Source organism: Haliotis rubra, unplaced genomic scaffold (genome assembly GCF_003918875.1).
Source record: "Haliotis rubra isolate DU_JTF1 unplaced genomic scaffold, ASM391887v1 Scf39, whole genome shotgun sequence".
Lineage (NCBI taxonomy): Eukaryota > Metazoa > Mollusca > Gastropoda > Lepetellida > Haliotidae > Haliotis > Haliotis rubra.
The window spans coordinates 1,142,114-1,161,967 of record NW_025767068.1 but is presented as its reverse complement, the minus strand read 5'-3'; the positions used below and the strand labels follow the sequence as shown (position 1 = coordinate 1,161,967).

Below are 19,854 nucleotides of genomic sequence, written 5' to 3'. Positions count from 1 at the left end.
AACACGTGTCTACTCACACAGTTATAACTCACAAACACGTGTCTACTCACACAGTTATAACTCACAAACGTGTCTACTCACACAGGTATAACTCACAAACACGTGTCTACTAACACGGTTAAAACTCACAAACACGTGTTTACTCACACGGTTATAACTCACAAACACGTGTCTACTCACACGGTTATAACTAAAAACACGTTTCTACTCACACAAACACGTGTCTACTCACACAGTTATAACTCACAAACACCTGTCTACTCACACAGTTATAACTCACAAACACATGTCTACTCACACGGTTATAACTCACAAACACGTGTCTACTCACACAGTTATAACTCACAAACACGTGTCTACTCACACAGTTATAACTCACAAACACGTGTCTACGCACACAGTTATAACACACAAACACCTGTCTACTCACACGGGTATAACTCACAAACGTGTCTACCCACGCGGTTATAACTCACAAACACGTGTCTACTCACACGGGTATAACTCACAAACACGTGTCTACACACACAGATATAACACAACCACGTTTCTACTCACACGGGTATAACTCACAAACACGTGTCTACTCACACAGTTATAACACACAAACACCTGTCTACTCACACAGTTATAACTCACAAACACATGTCTACTCACACGGTTATAACTCACAAACGTGTCTACTCACACGGTTATAACTCACAAACACGTGTCTACTCACACGGGTATAACTCACAAACACGTGTCTACACATACAGTTATAACACACAAACACGTTTCTACTCACACGGGTATAACTCACAAACACCTGTCTACTCACACAGTTATAATGCACAAACACGTGTCTACTCACACGGTTATAACTCACAAACACGTGTATATTGACTCAGAGATACTACACAAAAAACGTTTCTAATCACACATTCCAAACGAACAGTTGTCTATTTACACAGTAATACCACCCAAAACCATGTCTGTTCATACAATGATACCACACAAATACCCGTGTACTCACACATAACACATGCTCACACTCTGATACCCCACACATACGTGTCATACAAACAGTGATGCACACTCATACATAACACATCACAGCACTGTGATACCCCACACATACGTGTCATACAAACAGTGATGCACACTCACACATAACACATCACACTCATAAGCAGCACTGTGATACACATACAAACAGTGATGCACACTCACATAACACATCACAGCACTGTGATACCCCACACATACGTGTCATACAAACAGTGATGCACACTCACACATAACACATCACAGCACTGTGATACCCCACACATACGTGTCATACAAACAGTGATGCACACTCACACATCACAGCACATCACACATACACTGATGATACCCACACATAACACATACAGCACTGTCATACAAACAGTGATGCACACTGATGCACACTCACACATAACACATCACAGCACTGTGATACCCCACACATACGTGTCATACAAACAGTGATGCACACTCACACATAACACATCACAGCACTGTGATACCCCACACATACGTGTCATACAAACAGTGATGCACACTCACACATAACACATCACAGCACTGTGATACCCCACACATACGTGTCATACAAACAGTGATGCACACTCACATAACACATCATCACAGCACTGTGATACCCCACACATACGTGTCATACAAACAGTGATGCACACTCACACATAACACATCACAGCACTGTGATACCCCACACATACGTGTCATACAAACAGTGATGCACACTCACACATAACACATCACAGCACTGTGATACACTCACACACATACACATACAAACAGTGATGCACACTCACACATAACACATCACAGCACTGTGATACTCCACACACATACGTGTCATACAAACAGTGATGCACACTCACACATAACACATCACAGCACTGTGATACCACACACATACGTGTCATACAAACAGTGATGCACACTCACACATAACACATGCACAGCACTGTGATACCCACACACATACTTGTCATACAAACAGTGATGCACACTCACACATAACACATCACAGCACTTGTGGATGATACCTCACACACATACGTGTCATACAAACAGTGATGCACACTCACACATAACACATCACAGCACTCTGATACCCCACACATACGTGTCATACAAACAGTGATGCACACTCACATAACACATCACAGCATTCTGATACCCCACACATACGTGTCATACAAACAGTGATGCACACTCACACATAACACATCACAGCACTGTGATACCCCACACATACTTGTCATACAAACACTGATGCACACTCAAACATAACACATGCAGAACACTGTGATACCCCACACCTACTTGTCATACAAACACTGATGCACACTCTCACAGGGATCCAAACCATTCAATTTCTCTCTGGCTCATATAAATCAAAATAGGGATGATTGGTATATAATATAAAGCACAAGTGATCTGTGTTAATTCAGATCCTGTGTTTAACTCTAATTTCTTCGTTAACAGTGAATATAGGATATTACATAATTATAATAAATAAGGCGCGACTGAAGCTGGTCTCACTTCTAAATATAATCGCCCAATCTCTTTCCAGAATTATGCACAAAGAAACGGAGATGAAATTATCTCCGCTACATGCACAGATGAAAAATTATGTGAATATTGTCAGTCTTCTATCTTTCATTATCATGGCAGAAAAACGTGATGCGATATTTAGTTCAAGTAGTAACAGTAATTACGGAGTAATGATGTTAGTGTTTATCTAAATGTACTATCAGCCGTGATTACGGCTGCAGATTGACGCCTTGCTTTCAGGCATACAAGCGTTAAAGGTACCGATGCGTAGTCGCTTCAATGTTGGCTCCACTGTATTACCAGCATGTTACTGGAGGATGACGTCAAGCAATCCTAACACACTAAAGTGTTGGTCAGTGGCTTCCACTTCATTTAAAAACTGTATCCTCTGAAACAATTCATTGCAATGTTGTTTCAATGCTACTCTGTGCAACCATTTCTTTTGTTGATTATTTCATGAACGAAGGACAGAAAGAGATCATGAAACCGCTTCAACAGTTTTTGTTATTACGTGATTTCTGTTTTAATAACTTTTATATATTTCACGTATTTCACAAAACTCGTATTTCACACATACTTCGAGTAATCATTTTTCCAACATCTCTGATAATTAAAAGAAAGTATTTTTCTATGGCTCAGTGAATTAGGAGCTGAGAGAATCAATACCAATGTTCTCATATCAAAGGTGATAAATAATGTGTGTATTTACGAAGCCTGCTAAAACAATATTGAAAAAATACTATATGCTGAGATGAAAAGAGGTTTCCTGTTGAGAGTAAATGATTGAATGGACCGGCTTGGTTTAACGCCTCTTTCAACATTATTTGAGTTATAATATAACTTGGTTGGATATTAATTGACTATCAACATGATCTGAATGGATATTATTTGAGTTACAACATGACCTAGATAAGAATTGTCTGATTCATACCATTATCTGGTCGGGTAATATTTGAGTTTACATATAACATTACCTGAATGGATATTATTCGAGTTATAACATTACCTAAATGGATATAAATTGAGTTATAAAATGATCTGGTTTGGTAATATTTGATTTATAACATTACCTGAATGGATATTATTTGAATTATAACATGAACTGGTTGGGTAATATTTGAGTTATAGTGAGTGTGTATGGTTAACGCCACTTTTAGCAATATACCAGCAACATCACGGCGGTTAACATCGTTTCCCAATGGCGTAGATCGATGCTCACGCTGTTGATCACTGGATTGTCTGGTCCAGACTCGATTATTTACAGACCGCCGCCATATAGCTGGAATATTGCTGAGTAGGGCGTTAAACAGCAAACCAACTAACCAACCAACCACGGTGGGGGACTCCAGAAATGGTCTTCATACATTGTACCCATGTGGGTCTTCAGCGTGACGAGCGGACGCTTTAACCATTAGGCTACCCTACCGCCCCAGTTGAGTTATAGCATGACCTGGCTGGGTATTGTGCGAGGAAAGCTTTTAGATGTGTATCACTTGTTTCAGTGCAGACACCCAGGTTATATCCGAGTCGGGTGATCAGAACCCACGATTGAGGGATGCAACGAACATAATCAACATAGGGATTACTGTTTGCTAACATTTATATCATGTGTTGACCCCTATAGTCTTGTTATGTTCAATCAGTTCAAATACAGCTCTCGGTGATACTACTCTTGGTACTATATGGATAGACTGACACTGATACTAGGCAGTAGGCAGAAGATAATACGCATGCCTGGAAAGTTCGTCATTATTAATTTCGAACAGAGCAGAGAAGAACGGAGCCTTAACTAATGATCTGATAATAGCCCTATTTATGCTTTAGGCACTGTCAGTACCATATGGTTGCCTGAGTTTGCTTATGTAACACCTTGTCGATATTGATTCAGCTGTCCAGGCTGATCACGGCATTGATATTCCACTGTCAATTCTTCAGTAATGTGTCTGTAGACAATAGTTACAGGATTAATTGTTTACGTGACCACCAGTCATGGATCCCAGTCTGTATATACAAGAAGACAAGAAAACAACCCCAACATATGAAAACAAAACAAAAGAGAAGACAACAACACGGAATGTGGGTACACCTACCAGCAAAGAAACTACAACTAAATCGAATCTTGAACCGCCTCCGTGGTGTAGTGGTTAGAGTGTCCACCCGGAGTGCGGAAGATCGCGGTTTCGATCCCCGGCCGCGTCATACCAAAAGACGTAAAAATATGGTACCTGTTGGTCCCTGCCTGGCGCTCAGCATTAATGGGTTCAACAAGGACTGGTCGGCTCGGAGTCAGTATGATTTTATATTTTTTTTATTTCCACTTTTTGATTACATTTCCATCCATTTTATATCAACAATACATACACGTACACATATATGTGCATATAGATGTACACAGGATTGTGGTTCATTTACATGTCATATCTAAGACATTACACAGGGTTGCTGAAAAACATATATAGAGACGACCAAAGGCGTCATAGATGTACACAAGATTGTGATTCATTTAAATGTCATATCTAAGACATTACACAGGGTTGCTGAAAAGCATATGTAGAGATGACCAAAGGTGTTATAGATGTACACAGGGCTGTGATCATTTAAGTGTCATATTAATACATTACACAGGGTTGCTGAAATACATATGCAGAGACGGCCAAAAGGCATGAAAGCTTGCTTGTTTACAGTTTGAGAATGCTGTAAATTTTGTTGCTTGGTAGTATCTATATATTTCTTTTTGTAAAGGATTTGATTTTTCTAATAGTACATCTGTCAAGCATAGATTTTGTTATAAGAATTATTGTATTCAAACGAATATTATTCATACCCTTAAATCCAAATAACACATTCTCTTCACTGAATTCGATGCTTCCTTCAGTATACTTTGCAAGCCATTCTAAAATTTGTCTCCATATGAGTTTGGCATACTGACAGGTATATAAAACATGTACAATGGTTTCAAGTGGATCATTACATAAAGAACATGCTGGGGATTCAACGTATCCCATCTTAAATAACACATTATTGGTACTCAATATATTATGAATGATGTTAAATTGAAACCATCTTAATTCACTACTTTGTGTACATCGTTTTGCCATAAGATTAATATTCTTCCACTCTGTATCAGTATACTCTTTTTGTAAATGATCTTCCCATTTCAACAGTGTTTTGAACTTTGTAAAAGTTGGGTCTAATAAACTCATATAAAAAGCTGAACAGCCTTGTTTATTGCTTATTATTGACATGTTATAAGGCAGAATGGGTCTAGGGCTGGGTTATACACAAGGATTGGTGTTGTATAACAAGGATGACACTGATTTCTTGACTCCCTCATAAGTCAGAAAGTCTGTTTTGATGTTATATCTTTTTACAAAGTTTTTATAATCATATATTTTTCCATCATCATCAGTCATGTTTCTAAAATATGTTACATCCTTCTTATGCCATTGCTGTAGATAAATAGCTTCACTCCCAATTCTACTAGCATTGCTATACCAAATAGATTTTGACATTTTCTCTTCATCACTTCTGTTTTCATCATTATTACTGCTGTAGAAGTATGTTGACCATGAGGAGAGTACCTCCTCCTAAAACCTATTATGAATGTGGGGAGTAATCTTCTCTGTAATGTAAGTGGAATCTGCTAAATAAAGTACATTTAAATTTATTCTGAGACCAACTTTGTCCAGATAGCATTGCTATAGATTAATCTCCTAATCCAACTCAGTTTTTGTGCTGCAATAACAGTTGTTACATCAGGAAGACTCATACCACCATATTTAGGTGGTAGCTGCATAATATTTCTTTGGATTTTATCAATTTTACCCTTCCAAATGAATTGGTAACACTTCTTTTGAAAATCTTCCACTGTATTTTTAGAGGGGCTAGGAATACTACTAAACAAATGGTTAAGTTTTGAAAGTAGTAGTGACTTCGAAACAACATTTCTTCCCAACGGTGTTAGGGTTCTTTTCGTCCACATTGCCATTTCTTTTTGAATTTTCTCAAAGTTTTTGTTATAATTTAAATCTGTCATATTATTTAGTCAACATCAAATTCTATACCAAGTAATCTAAACTGGATCTGTGACCAGTCCATTTTCCACTCTTTACAGAGCTTATACCCTGTTCTCTTTTTTGACACAATCCAAATCAGTTTTTTTTTCAGCATTAACCTTGACTCCAGAAAATCTTGCAAAAGAAGATAAAATGTTCATTGTTGCGTAGATGCTTTTTTCTGATCCGTCTAAAGTTAGTTGTAGTATCATATGCAAATTTGTTGAGAAGAGATAGAATTTTTGCCATTTGTATATTACCATGTATGTTTCTGTTACTTCTGATCATATTTGCTAGCATCTCTGCACACAGTATAAATATATATGGTGATATTGGATAACCTTGTCGACAACCTCTTGAAACTTTGAAAAAGGGGCTTGCATATCCATTTACTAAACCAGGATTCAATATCTACAAAAAGTATCTTTACCCATGTTTTAAAATCAGGTCCAAAGCTGAAAAAATCTAGGACATTTTGCATGAATTATCTGTCTACCGAGTCAAAGGGTTTCTTAAAGTCAATAACAGGTAATAAGCCTAGTTTCTGTGTGATCCATCACATCATAGATCATTCTAGTTACTTCTCCAATATACCTACCAGCTACAAAGCCCTTTTGGTCCTCATGTACTATCAAAGGTAGTACATGCAGTAGTAGTACAATGATGGTTCTGCATCACTTTGTGTTGTTAGGGTTATTTGTGTCTGAATCCGCTCCTATCGATGATAAAAAATGGGTGTGTTGTCTGTGTGACAATCGTTGGATGCGTCCTTGTTTTATAGGAGCCTTAAAATCTGTAGGGCACCATGAGTTTCGGCAACCCAAATGCAATGGAACCCAAAAGCCCAAAGTTTCGAGATTTTCCATTTAGACATTTGGTGCCTAAGTAGGTATACATCAACCTATCTGTATTTCCAGAAAAATGGCAGTCGAAGCAACTTTCGAAAATATGGGCTTGCGAGCCGAAAAAGCAGTGGCATACCACCTCCTACTGGAAAATACCGTGAGACGCAATCTTCTACCGGACATTGTAGACTATCTCGATGGCAATCTCGGCAAAACAAACCTCCAACCACTGGAAGGTCTACCTACATTTGTGGACGATATCTACGTATTCGGCCATCTTCGACGAAAAGACGGTGTCTGTAGAAAAGGAGCCGTGTATAATCCATCGGAGAAAAAGGAATGGCATCCGTTGTAGTTTCCAACATAGCGAGTGCTTTACGCGAATCTTTCGAGCAAGAGGGGGGCTACGTGCAAACCAAAATCGTTAATACGCTACAATATGCCATAGACGCCCCCTCTGCAATACGGAGCACTGTACGAAGAATCGAGAAAAATAACAATTGTGTGGCAAAGACGCAGTGGGAATCTCTACACGTAGATGACCCGATATTCGGAATATTCGTAGCAAAAGTGGATGTCTCGGAAATAACTATGGAGCAAATACAAGCCAATATTTCCAAATTCGAACTATTTCTATTTGCACATGGCTATGGACTGTATTCTATCGACTATACGAGGGATTTCTCCCGCATCCTAGATAGAAAGGGTCTCGTGGAATATCTTCAAAACAGACACGACTTTCGAAACCAAAGAGATCGTGCAACAGCCATGGACTGCGAGGGACCTACCATCCTAGACAATACGGGTAGTGTAGGCAACCAAGTCTGTACTTGGGTTGGAACCTGGAATGGCTATACAATGCGAACAAAAATCTACAACAAAGTAGTTTCCAATTTCGAAGCCGGAGAAGTACGAGAACACATCAGTGACCATTTGGTCGACTATGTGGATTGTTCCAACGAACACTTGCGGAAAACCTTTCTCCATCCAGATGTCCAGACTAGAGGTTGTACTCGCATAGAGGTCTCTTTGTACGCGCACAGGACCAACGCCGCAATGGCCGATGATTTGGTAGACAAATCACTAGAGCTATTGTCGGGAGAAAACCTATTCGTCGTACAACCACCGGCAAAGCAGTGGGAGAATCTATCAAAATGTCTAGACCGTTGCATGGTGCTTGCGGACAGACCCCAGAGGACTATCTTCGTGGGTTGGTACACGCACACGGGCATGGGAAGAGTATCCGGAATCCAAGTACAACCCACCAAAGCCAATGTAGAAGACGATACTCGATGGAACTGCGCCGTAGAATGGGCTACAGCCGATTTCGGATTCTGGGCATGTCCTCTATTTCGAGTAGACATTTTGGCCACTACGACTACAGGAGTAGAAATAGGTCCACTACGATGCTGTACAAAAGCTCCCCAAGCGAGAAATATACTATGTCGAAGTCGTAGGCCGAGGCAGCTACATCTCCAAGGTCCAAATCCAGATACGATGCTACCCCCCGATGCTACCCCCGGCGAGAAAGAAAGACCAAAAACGCATTCCGCATGGAAAAATCGAAATACGAGATAGAGGAAGTACCGGAAATCGTGGTAGGTCGTACTATACTATGCGGGTCGACGAGAGATCGCGAAAGACGACTGGAAAAGATTTTGCATGCTGCCAATGCAGAAGAATGGCGTAGAGATGCATGGAGTTGTCTATAGACGATGCGGGAGGAATACAAACAGAAAGTAGAAAAAACGAACGGAGGAAGTCCATCGCCTCGAAGAGATCGTTGCCGCCAGAAAGCTCTATGCAGAGATTTTGAAAAGAGGAATTGGCCGAAAACGGTTTCTCCCTTCCCAGCACAATTCGCCCGCCTTGCCTTTCAGAAAAGAAAACCTATTCCATTTTCGGATGTATACAGAAATCCAAATGGGACTCCAGCAAGACTCCCATAGAGTAGTTGTGCAAAGAGGGACAGAGGAAAACGACTCCAGCGAACCAATAGCATTTTGGGCAAACAAAGTTCTAGAACGAATTCTCGCCGCGTACAACGAGTTTGCGGAAGAGAAATGCGACAACCATTAGTGTAGAAATATTTATCTGATCTCATTAAGTCATAACAAGGGCAAGAAAAGAAGTAATGGAGAGAATCTTCCCACGGAAACCCACATGCACAATTCGGATTATTTGAAAAAAGTCTATCAAAACAATGAGCGTTCAAGTCACTACAACCCAACCTGAGGCGAGCATGGATTATTTGACAAAATCTGGATCCAAAGTTTTTATCGAAGAGAATATTTCCTTGTTTGGCCTGTAATCGTGTTTTGAACGAATTTACTGATTGTGACTTAATTATTTCGGTTGGTAAATTGTTCCATAAACGTATGCTGTCTGGATAAAAGGAGCGTGCATACGAGTCTGTATGGCAACGAATTGTGCGAATACTATCAGTATTTCTCAAATTGTAAGAGGTTAAAACTGAAAAATTAAATCAGATAAGTAGTTTGGAATAAGGTTATTATTCATTTTGTAGAATAAAGTAAGTTTTTTTTCATTTCTCTACACTTAACTAATGGTATGAAATGTTTTCATGACTAGTTCCTCTCACGGCTCTACAAATTCTTAGAGCGTCTAATTGTAAATTTTCTAGAATCGTAGACTGTTCTTTGGTACAGTTGTCCCACAAGTGACAACAATAATCGAAGTGAGGAAGTATATAATAGGTATACATACATCCTAATGTATATCTAGTTGATCTATATTTAAAACTTCTTAAACAGTTTACCATAGGACTTACAGCCTTTACTATTTCTTCAATTTGTTTTTTCCAATAACAATCTTTTTGAAGATAAACACCTAAATGATTATGGAAATGTACTTCTTTTACATGAGTTCCGTTCATTTGTATGGGTGAACATACAGAGGGATTTACTTGCGGAAGAATAAAATCGTTTCAGTTTTTGTTGTATTAAAATTAACTTGCCACATATCGGCCCCATCAGAAATACGATTTAAATCATTATTCAAAATTCTTGCAGCTTTGTCTGGGTCTTCTACAACTATATACATTGATGTGTCATCAGCAAGTAGACGAATATTGCTGTTGATGCCATCGACAATATCATGGATGTATACTAAGAACAGTAGTGGCCCTAAGACTGATCCCTGGGGGACCCATGCCGATATATGTTTTAAATCTGATGATCGGCCATCTATAACTACTCTTTGTAATCTATTTCTAAGATAACTGCGAAACCATTCAATTAAGCTACCACGTATTCCATAAGCCTATAATTTAAACAATATACCTTTGTGCCACTTTGTCAAAAGCTTTACTAATGTCACAGAAAACGTCCGTTACTTCTTTTTCATTTTCTAAAGTATTTGCTATAAAGTCATATAGATATGTGAGTTGATATGAGCATAATCGCATGTAGATAGCACCTTTACATGTGACTACCCGATTCCCATTCACAAGATGTAGACAAATCCACGTACTCCTTATGTGCACATGCTCAAAGGATGAGATAGAATGTATTTTGGTAGAATATAAACTGTCAAATGTTACTCGTTTCCGTTTGATACTGACAGACAGAAAATAAGTTGGAATTGAGAGATAATATAATATTTGCATTTTTAGTCCGCTCAAAAGGTCGTGATAGATTACTGACAGTGACAGTTTAGCATCTAAAGTGACCTTCACCATACAAACATTCGAATTATATTCACAAGATGTAGACAAATCCATTTGTTCCTTTGATGCACGTAGGTGCAATAGAAAAGTCAGTATGATGTGTCTGAGTGGGGTATTCATGCTTAACTGCGGCATGGTATCTCAGTGAGCTAGCACTATAAAACCAGCTTGGGCTAGAACAAGCACACGCATGCACGTCGTCATATGAGCGAAATATGTTTCAGTGCGCCTAATTTCACCTCACTTCGAATCTTGAAGCCAGTTGAGGCCATTCCCTGTGTTCATTTAAATATCACCCAGTCATTCATTCTCATTGTTAAGTAATTATTTGCGCATTAATTCTAAAATGTATATGTTTTATTTTCTAACATAGAAATAATTCATTTGTTGGTGATTCCTACTCGTGTCACATTCATCGTGTTAACATTCCAATATATGTGACTTGAGCTAAAGCGTGCTGTTGTAGTTAGTTACAAACGGGCGATCACGGAACAGGTGAAGACTACCTACAATATGCTAAAGTGATTATAGGCTTCGCGTTTGCTTAAAACACAGCACCAAACAAACAACGGCAAGATGCCATAACTCCGATAACTTTGATATTACGTGAGAGGTATATACTTCTATAACTTTGACTTGGTAAATATTTTGTTCTTGGGGCGTAGGGATAGACTAGTGGTTTAAGCGTTCGCTCATGACGCCGAAAACCCGGGTTCGATTCCACGTGACACTACCACATCTGGGTGTCTCTGTACACCGTGACTGTCACCCACGTGACAGTACCACATCCTGGTGTCTCTGTACACCGTGACTGTAACCCACGTGACACTACCACATCCGGGTGTCTCTGTACACCGTGACTGTAACCCACGTAACACTACCACATCCGGGTGTCTCTGTACACCGTGACTGTCACCCACGTGACACTACCACATCCTGGTGTCCCTGTACACCGTGACTGTAACCCACGTGACACTACCACATCCGGGTGTCTCTGTACACCGTGACTGTAACCCACGTGACACTACCACATCCGGGTGTCTCTGTACACCGTGACTGTAACCCACGCAACACTACCACATCCGGGTGTCTCTGTACACCGTGACTGTAACCCACGTGACAGTACCACATCCTGGTGTCCCTGTACACCGTGACTGTAACCCACGTGACACTACCATATCCGGGTGTCTCTGTACACCGTGACTGTAACCCACGTTACACTACCACATCCGGGTGTCCCTGTACACCGTGACTGTAACCCACGTGACACTACCACATCCGGGTGTCCCTGTACACCGTGACTGTCACCCACGTGACACTACCACATCCGGATGTCCCTGTACACCGTGACTGGCCCCCACTTGACACTACCACATCCGGGTGTCCCTGTACACCGTGACTGTAACCCACGTGACACTACCACATCCGGGTGTCCCTGTACACCGTGACTGTCACCTACGTGACACTACCACATCCGGGTGTCCCTGTACACCGTGACTGTCACACACGTGGTTGCAGGATGTGATTCAGTTTAAACGATGGTATTATGCCCCAGGTCAATGTTGTAACCAACAGCGTCTACCCTGTCAGTGTCATCTGTACATGGCCACTTGTACTTGGCATAGACAGCTTTTGTCACAGAAATAGGAAACAATGTGGAACAGTTACCTCGAAGTGTTTTATTCTATTTCGCTTGTCGTGCCCGTAGTCAAGGATACGCATTCGGTGATTTATTCAGAGCATACTGTGTGCACAAGCCGGTTTTCTCCATGTCAAGCATGTCAATATTCAAGCAGCTACATAGGATTCATTGTAGTGAGATTAATAACTGCCCCTGCAGCATGTGTATTTATAGGGGCCAAACGGTCCGCCGGGCTGGTAGCACAGTAGGAAGTGTAGTAGAGTGTAAGAGGAATATCCTCTGAAAAACAATCGCATTCAAAGCGCAGTATAATAAATTTATGTGCTCTTCTTATTTTTGTAATCCTTTCATATCACTGTCACCATTTGTTCTCGGAACCTGGTTCATACAATTGGATCCAGGCTTGGTCCCAGCCGATAACCATACAGAGCGTTCATAGTTGGAATAGAAGATGGAATAGAACGTTTCTGCTGAAGCTTTGAAGGCAAATTAACACAGATAAGATTTGATACCGCGAAGATGTAGCGTTACAATCGCCATGTGACCCCTACACAGACCTACATGTCAGTGGGATCTTCTGGTATTGGTTGCATTGTGGGGTTCCTACTGATGTAACCAAAATGTTTGTATGTAAGATATAGCATTACATGTCTCATACATCATTTGTAACGTAATAATTGCTCTGAGAGGATACGTAAGTCCCCAAAACTCTCCAAGTCAATTTCGCTCAACCATACCTATTAATCGTAGTATTTTTGTTATTTTAAATTTCGGCTAAATTTTCCTGCCATCGCAAGCGGCTGAAGGGATGGTGTAAATCCAACTAGGGTCCATGCAGGTAGCAAAAGTAATGTAAGTCCCCATGGTTCCAAGTATGGTGATCTACCTTCAGTTGTTGGCGATATATAACCCGTGTTTTATATTGTATTGTCTCCTTTAATTAAAATGTTTTAGTGTTCTATGCTAGTTTTATATCCATATCTGTGATACTCTAGTAATTTTACAGTCCGTCGATGACTGGTTATTTACCTACTTGTATTTATTGTGTATGCCCAACATTTCTCGTCACTATATGGCTGAAATATTGCCGAGGTGACGTTAAATTTTAACTCACTCACTCACTCACTCATAATTGCATATCGTTGGACACTCGAGTATTAGTTATTCATATCTACTTTAGCACCAATATGCATTTCAGTTTATGTAATCGACACGACAGAACTTTGCTTTAAAACTAAACTGAATAATTTAAAGGTTTGCCGGAAAAGCGCGTGGTTGGAACTGATAGTTGTTGATCTGAGGATACACTGACACACTGAGACATGGCGACACGTGACGAAACAGTGGAAAAGTCGCTATTACATTTACAAAAAAATATTCCTATACTCTTTGAAACTTTGCCAAATATTGTCCACAAAATAACGTTTTGTAGGAATGCATTTGGAGTATTAGAAAGTAGGGAGCGTGCTGGGGCTGGTCAATTACTCGTAACAGGATACATGGATGCGACGTGACGCCTTTAGGTAATATTCGTTGCGTTCTAATGACACATAACACGTACAAAGACAACACCTTCTTATATAGTTAACATAAGAAGTGTTTCTCAGGCAGTTTTGGTCATTAATGTTTGGAAACGCGGCTTCACCTACACATGCTATGTTGTACTGACTGTTGTATGCAATGGCGACACGACGTTCGCACCGCATTGCTCAATATCATCTGTGTGACAGGTAATAGCACCAAAGGAAAACGCCAGTTCCTGGAAGAACGTATCAACTGACCATTGAATATCAGTGGATGTATTTCCAATTTCTCACATTAAGTAGAAAATAACGGAGTGCTGCGCGTCGGATATTTGTGAAAGGTATTAGTTTAATAGGATTTTATAGGAAGCGATCCATTTAATAAGCATGTTAGTTTCGATATTAATGGAAATCTACAGAAGTAGTGATGATACCCATACGCCGTCAGGTCTTTGCAATCTAGATGTTATCTTGTTTGTGAAAGGTTTGTTTCATTAGCCTCCAGCGTACAGGGTCGTTCTTCATCGCTAGGCTGCATGATTAATTGCTCCTGGTCGAGATACCACAGGGAAAGTGCAATTAACCTCCGGGTTTGATTTATACCGTTTTTGTCACAGGAAGTAAGTTATTTTTTTCTCTATTTCATGTGTATGCCAGTTGTGTTGTGTCATCTGGAATGACTATGTCACAAATAATTACAGGAGCTAGTCCGGCATGCATTGCGGGACGGAAGCTCATTTTCTAAAACAAACTTCCTTAGCAATAACGATGAAATATCGGATTGGACCAAGTATTCCCAAACTGTAGTGATCATTTATATTCAGCGTGTGAGGTTTGTCATGAGACTCTTCTAGGATGGTTTGAGACTGGTAAACCCATGGTTGGTAATACAAGACAAATCTTATGGATAACAACTTCTTGATTTATGTTTCATAACGTTTCTGGGCTAGTTCTTACCCCTTCGTCAGGTGGATAATGATCATAATAATAATATACTATCCCAAAAAAGAAACACATAGGCGTTTTGTATTTTTTAAAACCTATTAATTACAATCGTCAAAATATGCAGCAAAAGTGTTGATAGCATGATTTTACACAATTGCACAAGTACAAATTCAACTTTACCTGAAAAGGTTTATTTTGATGAGATCACTTACAAGGATTAAAAACGCATCGCCACAACTCAACAAAATTCACCTTCCAGTTGGAACTGAGCAGCAAAGAGCATGCACTGTCTGACTATAAAAATCCAGATTACTTTCGGAAATCGGCATTCGTTTTGAAGGAGTTTCAAGGTCAAATCACTACGCCACGTCTTGAGGCTGCAACAAGGAAAATCGCCATTGAAAGAATGCACGCTGGAGATTACCAATCTTCTGTTGCCAGGCGTCTGAATGTTAGTCTGAGGACGATATCACGGCTTGCAGCTCGTTACGACCAAACAGGTAAAACAAATGACCTCCCCGTACAGGCAGACCTCGAGTCACCACTGCAGTCCAAGATCGGCACATCAGAACAATATACTGTGTAAATTTTAAATGTCTCACTCTCACTCACGTGTTACTGGTTATGATATTATATGCGTATTATCTTTCTTTGGATAAGTACGTTTTAAGCTCAACCCAGAACATAATTCCTTGTATATAGATGTGAATGGTTTACCTTGGGTTTACACCTATTGACATTTTTCCGCTCTATTTCTTGTGTAAAGCCCTTATTACCGTCTACCTTTACGGCCTAGACGAATGGTGGCTATTTTCTCCGCAGTCGCCATGGCTTCTGTAATCGGCCATTCGAAAATCATCAATATGTATTGCAACAGAGTAAGGGCTATTTTCTACATCGTTCATGTCACGCAACAATTTGTACATTGTGGAAGGTCTCCTGCTTCAACCTTCATAGCCATGTCCATGCCGTGGCGCACGTAGGTGGCGCACAGCAGGTCAAGTTAACGTTGAAGAATGGAACGGAATGTTCCGCTTAAGTGGCATTTAGAAGCTGGTATGATAAAGAGGAACATTTTTGAAGCTCTTATTACAATATATACGACGCTTCGGCGTTGATGCTACCGCCGTTATCAAGCTTTATTCTTAACAAAACGTTCCGGAACTGAGTGAATTGAAAAGAATGAAAAGCTACTAACAAGACATAGAGAGCTGTCGGTTTGAATGATTTTCCAAGTATTCTCAGTTTGAGGAAAGGTGTGTGTGTTTGTGTGTGTGTGTGTGTGTGTGCGTGCGTGCGTGCGTGCGTGTATGTGCGTGCGTGCGTGCGTGCGTGTGTGTGTGTGCGTGCGTGCGTGGTGGAGACTTTGTTTAGAATAGATTTACTCTCTTTTATTTGGCGTAGGGGCTGTGGGGTAGTTTAGTGGTTAAAGCGTTTTCTCGTCACGTAAGGCCCCGTTTCAATTTCAGCGTAAAACCTAACTCACTACTTGTGTGATTAAATACGTTGATTGGCCAGGCTGTGTACCGCGACCGCATGGGTAATTGTTCATGTATAGTACTGTCGGAAATAGAAAAAAACTGTATTTTCTCATTTATCTCTACAATTTATGTAGTTGATATGTGCAAGTGTGAAATATCTCTTAAACTAAGTTCGGCCTAACTACAGTCTCAATGGTAGGGACACAAGAAACGTAGAAAAAGGACTTTACTGAGGAGAGATTAGTGCAGAAATGAGCAATGCGATTTTTTTCTAAGTCCAAAACGAATTATTTGGAACAGACCATGGCTGTATGCAAATTAGTGTGCGACGATATTGTATTATAAAGGACACTTTTTAAGTGACCAATTTGAAATTAGACGTAGCTTCATTATAAACGATAGCTGGCGTAAAAAATAATAACTTTCATGCTGAAACTATTAAGGATGTAGCTACCATGGAGTCTCACTGTCACTATAAAAAGAAACAGATAGGAGGGTTCGTCTCAAAAGCAAAACCTGGACGGGTGTCGCAGACGATCGTTGGGGTCGGGCTTGGGGATAGAGATATCAGCTAAGATACGATAATCCTTTAGGGCAATTATACTGGGGAAGTACACGGCATGTCATAACAATTTACAAATAATATCCAGTCCTGTCGATCTTCGCGATCGGGTGGTCATGCCACCTATATATTTTGAGACATTTAATACGATGCGTTTCTATGGTTATCAGGTATCAAACTCTTTTACATATCTCAACATAAACTTTATGAAAGAAAGACACTTAAGCTGTTAATCAATAGATGAGGCATAGTCAACACACATGAAAAAGCACAAAATATCTTTGAGATGACCCTTGGGCGCCTGTAGGCAGCACATGCATTTCATGCCAGGTGAGTCGACGGTCCGTCGTCATACCTGGCTGAGCGACCTAATTGCCATCTATAGTCTGATCTATTGTTTTCAGCAGCTATTCGTATTTTTTCTAAGTTTTGCCCGATTTTACGAGTAAACATGCTTTTCTGGATATCCTATTACGCATCCCACTGAATGCCAAGTTAGGCCGAAGTGGGTTATTTCGACATATGCTATTTGCAGTTGTGTAAATTTTAGGGATACAGAGTAAGAGCCTAAAAACAGTTTTTTTCTATTTCCGACAGTACTCCATTCTGGTCATCCATTTGCTATGTGTATAATATACTAGCCACATAAAGAAACTGTGCATTGTCAAAATATTATCCCAGTTGATAAGTACGATAACAATGTCAAAGGTACATATAAACTTTAATGGAGGGAGAATTTCAATTGAAAAGTCAATCACAATGACGTCACGAGTCCACAAGCGGGACAGGGGTCAAACGACCATGTCACAAGCTCAATAACGGGTATGTCCACCATCGGCATTGAGAACAGCAGTGCATCGACGACGCATAGAGCCTATCAAACGTGCAAGGAAGGCTTGTGGGATGTCACGCCAAATTCTCTCAAGTTCTGTTGCAAGGTCAAGGACGTTATCTGGCGGATGAGGAAGACGGCGTAGACGTCGATCCATCTCGTCCCAAACATGCTCTATCGGGGAGAGATCCGGTGAATTTGCAGGCCAAGGCAGTAAGTCAACGTTGTGGTGTTGCAAGAAATCCATAGAAACCCTTGCCGTATGAGGGCGGGCATTGTCCTGTTGGAATGTTAACCCAGGGCCATAACGTTGCAGAAAAGGAATTGCCACAGGTCGAAGAATCTGATCCCTGTAGCCCACACCAGTTAAGTTGCCCTTAACAATCACCAAAGGAGTTCTTTGGCGTGCTGTTATTCCACCCCAAATCATCACGGAACCACCACCAAAGCGATTCCTTTCCAAGACACAGGCCTGCGCATAACGTTCTCCCACACGTCTATAGGCACGTTGACGTCCATCACTATGGGAAATGTTAAACCTGGACTCATCTGTAAAAACAACATTTCTCCACCAAAACAAGGGTCTGCGGACATGTTTCGGCACCACATTCGGCGAGCTTGTCGATGACGTTGTGTCAGGATAGGCCGTATGGCGGGACGTCGTGGTTTGATCCCGTGATGACGTAAACGTTGTCGAACTGTGTTGGGGTGGATACGGCGAAGTCCTGGGATGGTTCGGGCAGTCATCACTGCAGTCTGAAACCTGTGACGAAGATGGGTCACCTTATCCATCTGTCCTGTTTTGGCGTTGTTACACGTGGACGTCCAGAACGTGGCCGATCGATGACGTCATTTGTGTCTCACCAGTGCAGAAATGGTGTTCCGGTGGCAGTGGGAATGTGCAGCCACTTGTCGTTGAGACATTCCCTAACGGACCATCGCAATGGCCTCATGACGTTGTGCAGACGTGAGCCTTGGCATGCTATGCATTTCAATAGCCGTTTAATTTTTAGAACGATCGCAAGGGCAGGGGTTGAGCTTTCGACAGTGACATTATTGTGTGGCATTCATTTGCTCTGTTTCTCTTTCCCGGAATGCACGTGCAACAACGTATTGCACGTCTCAAGGACGAACCCACTGACGTCACGGAACGTGGCACGTGCATGCATGTTGGATACATGTCACTAATCTCTGAGTTGAAATCCTTATGTGTCTACACAGGTTTGATAAATTTAGATTTTAAGTTTTTGTATGCACAGTTTCTTTATGTGCCTTTATGTTTCTTTCTGTATATGTATAAGTCAAATCATAGAGGCATTAACCGAATTCAGACCGTAGTAGTCAGCGTTGTTGTTTAATTGATAAACCCGCCAATCTACCAATGTTTGTTGTTGTTTAACGCCGCCGCATGTAAATAATTGAGCCTGGAATAGTCTGTCCAGTGGCTGACATCGTGAGCATCGATCTTCGCAGTTGGGATATGACGACATGTGGGTATCAGATATTGACAGCAATAGATATGTAATGCAGCGCATTCTGTTCCTTCAGGACAATTTGTCAGAAATGAAAGCAAATGTCATATGACGTGTACTGATGTGCTGGACTTCCTCACGGATAAAATCTATGTAAAACTGTGCCCCCTTCCTGCTGACCCGTTTGTTCATGTATATGCAAAGTGAAAACAAGACACCA

General features: G+C 40.7%; 1 protein-coding gene across 1 annotated transcript in view; it reads left to right on the top strand.

The window, feature by feature from the left end:
• Positions 1-19,854, top strand: part of LOC124286728 (proto-oncogene tyrosine-protein kinase receptor Ret-like) — a 101,101-nt gene that overhangs the window by 15,992 nt on the left and 65,255 nt on the right.